Consider the following 12,031-nt stretch of genomic DNA (forward strand, 5'->3'; position numbering starts at 1 on the left):
ACGATTTGGTTGTAAATCACTGGAACGGCATACAGAAAGACAACTGACTTGAAAATCTTGACCTTTTGCCAGAACAAGAAAATTCTAGACGAGAAATAGGAAAAATTAATTTTGATCATCCTAGTAAGCCTATTATAGCAACGAGCTCTATCACAGGTGAAGAAATAGCATTTCCATCAATCTTTGCTGCATCAAAATACTTTTGTATTTGTCCAGCATAAAAAATGCGTTGCAGATGGAGTCTGAAAGTCCGCATTCCAGAAAACAAACGGAAATATAATCTTCTTTCGTTATAAGTCACCTTCTTTTTAATCATTGCACTACGTCGTTGCTTGTCGAGCAACAATTTACTTACTTGTTTAAAGATTTTTTGTTGTATTCGACAAAAAACTTTCCATGTCGACCTCAATGTTTTTGCGCAAAGATCAAATTATTTTTTTCATTCTACTTAAAAGTGAGCCACAATATTGTTGTCACCGTGGAACATATTTCTTATAGTTAGTAAGTGTTTACCACAATAACAAGAGTAACAAATCGCTCCGTGTTATTTAATAATCAGCACAGAATTGCTGTTCACAGACCTACCTTTAAAACGTTTCTGAGATCTTTGCTCGTCAAACAACTGTGGGCCGACTACATCACTATTTCTCTGTTGTACCTTACAAAGATTATTTTATGTTTGTCAAGTTCCTCTAACTCATGATCTGTCAGTAGCACTATAAACTTGTCTGATAAAATTCATCAGTTGCTGTCAGATTTATTTATATCCATGACTTTCAACCCTGTGAGCAGAGCTCACTGAGACCTCAAATGCAGATAGTAGGTAACAATTTCGTTGTTGAGATTGAAATATCTCCCTGAATGATCTGCAGGCGTCATTGTTATTGAGCCTAATTGATTTTCGACTTTTTCGGATAATTTATTATTTATCGTGGATTTTCTTGCATCTGAGGTTCTGTTGGACTGTCAGAAGATAAACTATAAATTGTTTCTCCTCGACTGCCACGTGCTGTATACGATACACTCGCAATTGAACAGTTTACTGAAATCGTATTTACTTTTGATATGTCCACCGGTAACTCGCCTTGGTATGAAACTGAAGCTGCAGCCGGATCGCTTTGGGGTCTAGAACCGTATTTTTATCGAGTACAACTTAACAACGAATCCATGATGTTGGCCGTATCACAATCAAGAAAAAAACTGTTTTCAACCTAATTTTGGCAAGTAGGGTGTTATAGTTTGGAGTAAAATTGTCGGTCGCGGATCCAACTCCAGTTCTAATCAGATATTATATTGCTTTACTGAGATCTGTAACGTTGTAAGCGCCTTGCGAAATCTTAACAGATCTCCAAGCAGAGGCAGAAGGCTGACTATAATGAACTGTGAAACAGTCATTCACGTTAGATTTTACGATGCCAAGCAGTAGCTGATGCCAAACCTATTTTATATTGCGTTTCCGTATCAAGTTCAATTATGGATTACAAATAACATACTTTTGCACTGTCCGCCGCACTGTGTGTTGAATCAGGTAGTAATGTGTTTGATGACATTCTTATTTATCTGATGGATAATACTCAGAGTACTTTGTGGTAAAGGAATCAAATCGCCCCGAATTAATTTGCAGTGCAAAGATCACTATGTAAAATATAATATTCGTCGGATGTTAGATATTTGTTTGATCGCATATGATATAAAATTTCAACAATTTCATTGTCGATTTCTGTGCTTACATTTCCAGATTATGTTGATGAAATTAATAGAATCAGTGCATCAACTATTTTAGCTTTGGAATTGAAGATCTTATCACCGGAACCAGATTTGTCTTATTGAGGAGGTTTATCAGTATATGACATAACAACAACAATAATTCCAGTAGGGATTTTTTTATACTAATCAAAATATGCTTTATCACTTCCTGCTTTGTCAATATTTTCGTCAGCTTTTAATCCTATCTTTCCAATGTTTACCAGATTATCAATACAGTTATTGTATATATTTCCTGACCATTTGCAAAATTGATAAACGTCATGTTGGTCATCAGAAATATAAGCTTTTAAAAAAAGTTGCTGTAATTTTTAAGTGATATTGGTTCTCTTGTAGATTTTTTTAATTAAACCCAATTTGATCCTCCTGTGACATATTTGTGACATTGATATCAGTAAGAACATTTTTTTTTTCTTGATAATACATTCTGACGTAGCATTGATTCAGATATTAAATTATTTGCCTTTTCTTGAAACGCACTGGGATCTCCTATTTTGTCAATAACGTTTGCTCTTCTTCAAGTATATAATATAATCCTTTCTCCAATAATGTGTTTGCTATCTTCTGGCGATGAATCAGAAATATCTGCCTGTTTGCCAAGTACAGCTTCAGTCAAATGTCTGAATAGTCTTTCAGTTTCCTCGGCAGTTTGTTGTTGCCCGCGACGTTATTGCTGAACATTTTACTTAAATGCAACTCTTGTTGCAAAAGATGTCTTTAGAACATCTATATGCTTCGCATCTGTTAGATTAATTTTTAGATTACTCTAATAATATAAGAACCTCTCTATTCTACATCTAAATTCCTGATTTCGATCTCGTATTAGTTTATCAAATAAAAAGAAATTGTGCTTTACCTGGTCAGGTGCTTCATGGGAACAGTACTGCAAATTTATGCACAATGTTCTCCTGTTATATTTTGTACATCAACTTTGTCGATTCCATCAAATAATATAAAACATCATGTATTTCTCCTGATAGATCTATGGACGTTATATAAACCCTATGCTAGATTAGCTGCATTACATTTTCTGTTGCGCGACAATAACAAATTCGATTGAACAAATTGTCTAAAAAATTATATGGACTATATTTCAACGAGTGGGTGAAAATACTCTGAATTTTCAGAAACTAGTGAAGTCACTCGTGAAAATATGTAAGGTATTCGCCCAAGATATACAATATATAAGTATCGTTATTAATACTCGCTATGACGTCATTCGGGCAACATTATTGTTGCTCATTATGATGACATGTACGAATAACACGTATTGATGATTGTACGTCAAATCGTTTTTAACTTATTATGATTAGATATATATCTTATTACTTTGTTCGTTTTTATTATATGTGTGTATCTTTATTTTCACTTGTCATGATGACCTGTATGTCGAATGAATTTTAGTAGAGATGATGACATATAAATAGCATAATATTACTCACCACAGCTCCTATGTGACTTGAGCGTCTGCCTTGAATGCGTGAGGCCGTGGGTTCGAACTCATGCCGATTCATATAAGTTTTTAAAATAAAAATGGTATTTTAAGCTGCCATGCTTGGCGATCAGCATTAAGTTGTTAGTGTTTGGATTGGTTGGCCTGGTGTCAAGATAAAGTGACTAGTTGGTACATGACGTTATATGTATGCAGCATGATTCCCAATGGTAGACATCACTATAAACTGCTACACTGTAGACATCGTAACGATATGACTACACTTGTTCCTTTTATTCCTTGTATAGATAGATGATTTCTCACCACATGGGGTTCTGGCAGTTTGTCATTGTAGACCGGGACATTTAAACCTTATTGATTTAATGTTTACACTTATCCTGCACATCGTATGTGTGCGCTTTTGTTTGGCTACTCAACTATCAACCGTGTCTGCTAGCATTGTTTGTTGACCAACAACCGCCTTTGCAATATCTGACTTTGCATGATATTGTATACAATACTCATATTTCAAAATATATAAGTCATGTCCAACGGAATACATAAAAATACCTTATGTCATATTAGTTATAAAACGCCCCAGCACCTTACTGAGCAAAACTTGTCATAGAGTATCATTGCAGAGCCCATGAAACAGAACCAGATGCACAAATCCCAGTGACGAGGGAGGCGCAAGAGTTACTCGTACCCGGTCCCCATTATACTCAAGACAGGCTCAGCACCTTGCTGATGATGACGATGTTAACTGGCTGGGCATGCACTGCACACGATAAAAAATAATAATACCAAACTGAGTGAACATCATAGAAATATTTTGACTTAATTAATGGTTTTTCATAAAGGCTTGTAATAAAATACACGGTCTGTAGGTCGAGAAATTGCAGTTGCACACATAGTTCTTGATCTCATGACATTAGTGTTTATAGTGAACATTTTCTGATACCCAGATGTCACAAGTTTCGTTTTCAACCAGTTATCACACATGAGTCAAATATGAAAGAAGTTCGGAGAGGGTATCAAAAGTGGATTTGGGTCATTGTTATGCTTGCCTATATTGCCACTATTTTCATGATTTTATATTAATACATAATCAAACTAAAGTAAGGAATCCAGCATATATTTATATAAGCATAATGCCAGTAACTTACGTTTGAAAGAAGAATTCCAATTATTCCCTTTCTACCAGCTTTCGTGCTAAACAATCCATTCTGGTCAGACATCCATTCCTGCAGGCTAAACATCTAAGATACAAAAAGGAAGACTGCTAATTGGTCAAACAAAGGAAACTTTGTAGGTCATTATCAGACCTATTTTCAACAATCAGCTTTAATCTCAATATTATTTGTTTTTATGTGGACTAAAACATCAAGCAAGGTGTGAAAGATGGTGGAAAGCGACTGAGACACTACAAAATGCGTATTTTGAATATACGCAGTCACGAAAGCCTCATTTTTGAAAATACCGTTTACTAGGAGCAGTTGTTGAAATCTGATAAGATGTAAAATCAGAACAAAATGCTAGTGGTGTGAGTCATAAAGATGATAGAGCTTTGAAAGATAAACTTTTTCAACATCACAGTTGAAAATGAAAAATATCTTTGTAAATGCGAACTCCATTAAGAAATCGAGTGCTTGAAGCAAACTCGCAATACAGTATGTCCGTAATATGAATCCACTTTTAGAACCAAGCTTATATCGGGTACCTGTGTAAAAAATTAAGTATTCGTTACCTTTGAGACCTGGTCTGCAATGACAAGTATAACAATTAGGTAAAGGTTATTTATAATTGAAGGGTAGAAAGTGTACTCAGATTTATCATAAGGTGGAAATATATATCTGCTAGGCCCAGGGACTAATCCATCGTAAATGTGTATTTATCCCTGCTAATTCTTCCCGGGTCTGGGAAAGTTTTTTCTGTCAGCAAATAGGTGTTTTAAAGAGCTCATTAATGATGTTTTGTGTCATCTTTTAAATAAAGTTATTTCTTGTTTCCCTAGAAGTTTAATATTGACATACAGCACGGTCCAGGATGGCCCACGCATATTTCTTGTATTTAATTGTATTATTTGACGGTAATGTAGGTGGCTTCGAAATAAAAATTCATATTTGTTTCTAAGTTCGACTATGGGAATAAACGCGTTTAAATGTCAACTCATGTTTCCATGAAACAGTAACTAAACATACAAGCTTTCCCAATTAAAACCACGCCCAGTTGTGATTAAAATCATTTCGTTCTATATGACATATATTACTTGTAATATGTTGCATTATGTTATGGCTAGACCAGCGTGGATATGTAGGAATGCCGGCCTGTATTTTCCCGTGGGCAGGTGACTGATCCTATGGTATTTTAAATTATTACTCCTCAAAAAATACTGGCCGCCATGCGAAGCGTGGCATGTGCTTAAAATGGCGCTACACCGAAAATAATCTTGACTATGGTACCATTCTAAGGACCTGGTTTTTCAAGAAGGATTATATTCCTGAAAGGTTCATATAACCATTTCGCTTTAATTTGATAGAATGATATAAATAAAGTAAATTTACATAAATCTTGGAACCTTATGACCATTAAATGGCATTTTTAACAGTACAATTCATGTTAGGAATTATTTTAATTTGAACAGACTGATTTGACGGAATGTGTGTCGTATTTCGCCTAAGCTCTGCAGATAATGAATGCACAAAAGAGTCAAGAAGGAAACCGTATGTATCCCACACTTAAGTCACAATCGAGGGATTCGCCTTTAATATAGTATTGTAACCCAGTAAAATAAAATTACCTTTCAGTAAATTCAGTCAATTTAAAAATATAAATCAATTCTAGTCGTTAGTCTTGAGACGTACCATATGGCACTAGACACAACAGCCCGATATTAGCGCGGATGAATGTCTAAATTTCATCAGTATAAAACAAAATAAATTGTACGTTGTGGAGGTCATCTGGTGCGGAATGTTCATCTGATATATTTCTGTAGTTAGATTACAGACTTTCCATTGTTGCAACCTCTGCTAACTATTATGAAGTGGGTGTCTTTTATTACCGCAAGAAATCGAAATGGACATTAATATAGCTTCGAATATGAAATGGGTGTTGTAGATTATAGCTTGTGATTCATTTCTTTCAATGTGGCAATGCACATTTGTAACTTGTATGGTGCCATAGCTAACTTTCCTTGCGAATTGCACAGTCTTGGGCGTCCATGTGCAATAGTTATGATCCTGCGTAAATGAGGTCTCCAATGGTACTGCATCTAAGAGTCGCTTGTTCAAAGTTTAACACGATCTTAGTGAATGCTTGGCATTCGTGCATGTATTTCATTTAATACACATTTGCAAATTATCACATACGGTTTATAATACATAATTTCAATAGGGACACAAATGCCATTTACTTCACATATGTGTTTATGAAGGACGACAAAATATGTATAGCTGAATAGTTATTAGAGTTTATGAAATTGTAAAATATACTTAAGAAATTATCACGTATTGAATGCAGCAATTGCGAATTAGTCTATAATTTGAACATTGCAGATTTTGAAAGATATATGATAACTGCTATTTTCTGAACACATTAAAAAGAGTCATCTTTCTCAGACACGCTACTTGGACGTAATGCATGCATTGCTAACATACACAGTAGAGAGACAGTATCAAGGTCAACATTAAAACAGTAAAGCTGCAAGTAAATTTAACACGGTTGAAGGGATAACTAGACATATAATAATTAATATATAGGTAACTCAAAGTTGTAACAATATAATAGAAGACTCCAAAATCTGTGCTTCAATTTGAAGTGAAAATGAGGATCTACCTAGTATTCCACTCCTAATACACCCACACGAACTAAAATGGCACATATAAAGCTTAACTGTATGTAAACGTTAACGTTACAGCAATTTTCGACGGTAAGCTAACGTAACCTGAAATGGATTCAGCCCACTTTATAGTGACAAATGTTTATTTGCACACACACACACACACACACACACACACACACACACATATATATTTATATCCATACACACACATACACACACACACACACACACACATATATATATATATATATATATATATATATATATATATATATATATATATATATATATATATATATATATATATATATATACACACAAGACACAGAAGGAGGTGCATGGAGAAGGCTAAAGTCAACAATCGTGTCATTTTAGTTTACACTTCGAAGCAGCAGGTCATTTGGAAACATTGAAAAGAAATCAGATTCTCCAAACGTCTGAGGGGTATATTTCAGGAAGTTCTTGTGGTTGTGTACCGTAGAGCTGAACAAACTAAGGGACCATCAAGTGCGCGATAAGGTAATTTAAAATAAGAGCACAAATTCAGACCCATACCGTTGCAATGACAAGCGATGCTTGATTTTGAAAACGTATTCCAGATAAAGAATCCTTCAGAAGTTCGACGACAGGAGTCAACTTCGCCATCAATCAGAAGTTTGGATGTCGAAACTGAAATATAATCTACCTTCTGACAAAGATTATCTGTATCAATCAATACATTGTCGAAACTATTGATTTCAGAAAAAGATCCAACAAATACAAGAGCCACGCTCACAGCCAAATCAACAAATGGCTTGCCGTTTGCTACAATAACCTGGGCATTCTCTAGCGTCCTGCGATATGCTACCGATCAAACCTAACGTATTGGATACAGCAGTCAACAATTCAGTGGGAGGTCGACCCAAGTGAACACGTGTAACTTGTCTAGTCGAATATTATTATAATCACAGCCAAGCGTCATTTTTATGGCCCTTATATAATGTTTTCAATATTATCTACTCAAATATATATATTCCATAACTTTTTCTATTATTATTATTATTATTATTATTATTATTATTATTATAAAATTAGTATTATTATCTTAATTCTTGTTCATTATCACCTACTACCATTCTTCTCTTAATATATTTCCTTTTGTTCCTCCATGCATAACTTTAATGGGATACTGTTTGACTAGTACATGTTGTGGGTTACGATACATTTTCGTTTCTAATGCATGGTTTCTGTACTTTGTTCATAACCTGTGTTTTAGGTCAGAACATATTGTTTCTTTGTAAGATTTAAATAAAAATTCCATCTTAGATTTTTGTTGGGATGAAACAGGAGAAATATACATCAGATCACATATCTTTGGGCAGCTTTTCATTTATATCTTGTTTCCATGTTTGCTATCTTTTGTATATATATTCACTGACATTTTAATAAGTGGGAATCAGAATTTATCTTGCAGCTTGTGATCAGTGTCTGTTTTGAGTATGAATGTTATTTATTTCACTGATGAATAGAACGTATTGTTTCAATTTCAAACAAGTTTTAGGTATACGGTTCAAATTTCCATAATCAAATATATTTATAATGTACAAGGAACGGGTGGCGGACAATCTTTTCATAGAACAATCGAAGGTGAGTTGCCTCAATACATGGAAACGACTTTGCATTAAGGAACTCAACTGGCCCATGTCTGCACACAACTCTGCCTAGTGTATGCACTATGTAAGTTGCCAGTTGATCATAAAGGTCATGGTTTCGCGATGACTTTCGTAACGTTTGTTCACAGGGAAACTATCGGGTAGAATGAAGGGAGGTAATAAGGGTAGTCCTGTCCTCTTCTGCATTGAAACTTTCATTGTCTATGCAATTACATGAAGCATAAGCTGGGTTTTCAAGTCAATTTTACTTGTCATAGCAATGTATAGTTAGAAAAAAAATTAATATACATTTAAATGTTATATGATTGAAAAGATAAAGCCGAATTTACTGAAATTAGTGAATTTTGGTGGCCAAAAAAACCCAAAATAACCCAAACAATTTAGATAGTTAAGAAGTACCAAGAAAACGTTCCGAGGAAATATTCTTTTAAAAAGACTCCGCCCCCGCTGTCGGTAAACAAATATGGGCCAAAACGTGGGCTCATATATATTTAGACATATATATTTACAACCATTAACATTTGTAAATTATGCTTTCACTTTCCTAGAACTTTAACGAGCTTGTGAATTTCGAGCTTTTTTCGACACTTTGACCTCATTTTAGAACCAGCATACAGTTTGATAACAAACATTTTAGATTTGCGAGGTACGCAATCTCCCATACAGACGATTACAAAAGTTAAATAGATGAAGTCAATTTAAAAAATAAAAAATGAAGAAAAGAAAAAGGAAAAGAAACATTGTCATGGTCGTATTATCTTGTTTTGCATATATATTTAGACACATAAGATGAAGGAAACCTTGAATCAAACTTACGACAGAGTCAGGCCTGGCAAGAGTTCATCAGCATACACTGACCGCGGGTGTATACAAAATTTATTTAGAAAAGATTTCATTAGTTATTGTACATAAAGACACTTTCGATCCAGAATCAAACACAAAATTTGTTCTCTGTGTTTCAATGTCAGACTCATGTCCAACATACCTATCAGACCTCACCCATGTCTACACACCAGCAAGATACTTGCGCTCCTCTTCTGACAATTGTATACTCATTATTTCCACTACGGAAACAACGTCATATGCATACCACGGCCCAGCAACGTGGAATGAATTGCCCACTGAACTTAGACATAAAGACACGGCGATCACATTCAAGAGGGCTCTCAAAACTCAATTATTTCGACTGCAAGAACAAACTTAAAGACCTAATAATGTTTCCTACCTTAAATATTCTCAGCATGTTTTTTAATAATGTTTTCTAATTTCATATTGTTTGTTTTCGTAATCGTATCATTATATGCTTTTATCTTTTAGGTGTGTCTAATGTTGTAAAGCGCTTGGAGCTTCTAAAGATTAGGCGCTATAGAAAGTCCTCATTATTATTATTATTATTATCATTATGTGTACTCTCTCAGCTCTCCAAAATACAATGAAATTTCCGACCCTATGAATAAAGAATGATTCAAAATTGCAATAATGATATTGCAATTGAAAGCTAAGGATTTTTATCGTTGTTATGATGTCCTGTCATATTTCGAAGATCCTATTAATTTTGTGTTGTATTACTGGATTATATATTGTGTCATCTTTAAACCCTTAACATTTATTTCATTTACGTGCGCAATGAAAATGCTGGTCTTAGTATACGTTATACATGGAATGAAATGTAAGAGTTTATACTAATTTGATGGGATCATAGAGACTCCGGATGCAAACTGTGATATGAGCTATGAATCAAATTCATTGTTAATGCTCTCAAACTTAAAGCTATGTATTTCTTGGTAAAGATAGAATAACTGCCAAATCGTTAATATTGTCAGCTTATGGTTATTGGTAATAATTTATTATAGTGGAAGCAAACAATATTTTTACTTCCTGATGACAATGAACTTATCTTCGCATGTATAATCTTTAAAGTGTACAATTCGAACCATAAAAAATGTCTTATATTCGACTATTTAAACAGCTTCTCAGCTATATTTAATCCATGAAAACATGACATTGACCAGATAAAAAATAATAAAAGTGTAATATCCGTAGGTTGTGATGCGTGAATATACAGTGTTTATCTCACTGTTACTATCTGTGATTTCTGCTTTACTACAGTCGTGACACAAAAAGTAAAGACTGGATAAGATCTTAGCTAGCAAGAAAGACTCAAACAGTAAATGAGACGTTCATACGTTATGATAGAAACAAAGGCTTCAGGGGCCATTCATTCAGTACGTAGACAAAAATCTGGCAAAGCTTCCTGTGCACAAGCACGTCAAAGCACGCCATTTCATACCTCCACGCTTCCAAACTGCACAGCGAGAGTCGTAGCCCTAACCAAGTGCTAGAGATTCAACATCAGCAATGTATATTTCTTGTTTCATATCCTGTTAGTGTATATATGATTATAAGTACGACTCTTGTTATTTTACAAGTTCTGAGTCAAGGGCATCTCTCTTTTTCCAGAGGCATGTTCTGCTGTTTGCGTAGGATGCTCAAACACATTTATCTCCTCATCCACATTAAAAGTATACATTGTTTAAGATGGGATGTGAACAGTTTCCAAGCTATGTATTTCTGACACGTCGTCACGTAACAAATATATATAATAATAACGATTGTGGAAAAAATGTTAATCATCATGCGTGTGTATAATGCCCTACAATGCAATCGCAGTACATCCAATGTGTAACGAACACATGCTGGTAACATGAGTTCTGATGGGATTGTGGCAGATGTTTATTTTAGTGGACATATACATTAATAATGTTGATAACAATAATATAATTTTCTACTTCTACATCAACTAAGAACAATTTTCTTCTTTTTCAGAAAGATAATCGCTTATACCATGAATATTCTGCAGTTGAGACAAGTATATTTGTTATGTATTCAAAGTATTTTATAATAAATGCCTAAAATGATGCTGAATTGTCCAATATTTCTGACAGTTCATTCCTCTTTCTCTCTCCCCCTCCTTGTGTCTTTGTCATTAAACATCTTAAATATTTTGGTTGAACGGGTTTGTCAAGAGTTATATCCTTGACATTAAGACTATTACAAAATGAGTTTCTTATTTTAGTGAAGTTCATTTGAAAAATGCAGGCATTGCGTATCTGTGTGGTGTGAATGGAACCTATAAATCAGCTTCTATTTTCTTGTATTTGAAAATAAACAATACTAACTTTTCTATCATATTACATTGCATGCATGTCCATTCACTATCGTTAACATTTATAAAAGCCATTGAGTTTTCAAATTGTTGCAAGCACTGATATAAAATAATCTTTTCGAACTCTTTAGTTGAGAAGACGAAGAATAAGGGCTACAAAGTGGAAGGAAAGGCAA

This window comes from Sinohyriopsis cumingii, chromosome 8 (assembly GCF_028554795.1).
Source record: "Sinohyriopsis cumingii isolate HCF-2022 chromosome 8, ASM2855479v2, whole genome shotgun sequence".
Lineage (NCBI taxonomy): Eukaryota > Metazoa > Mollusca > Bivalvia > Unionida > Unionidae > Sinohyriopsis > Sinohyriopsis cumingii.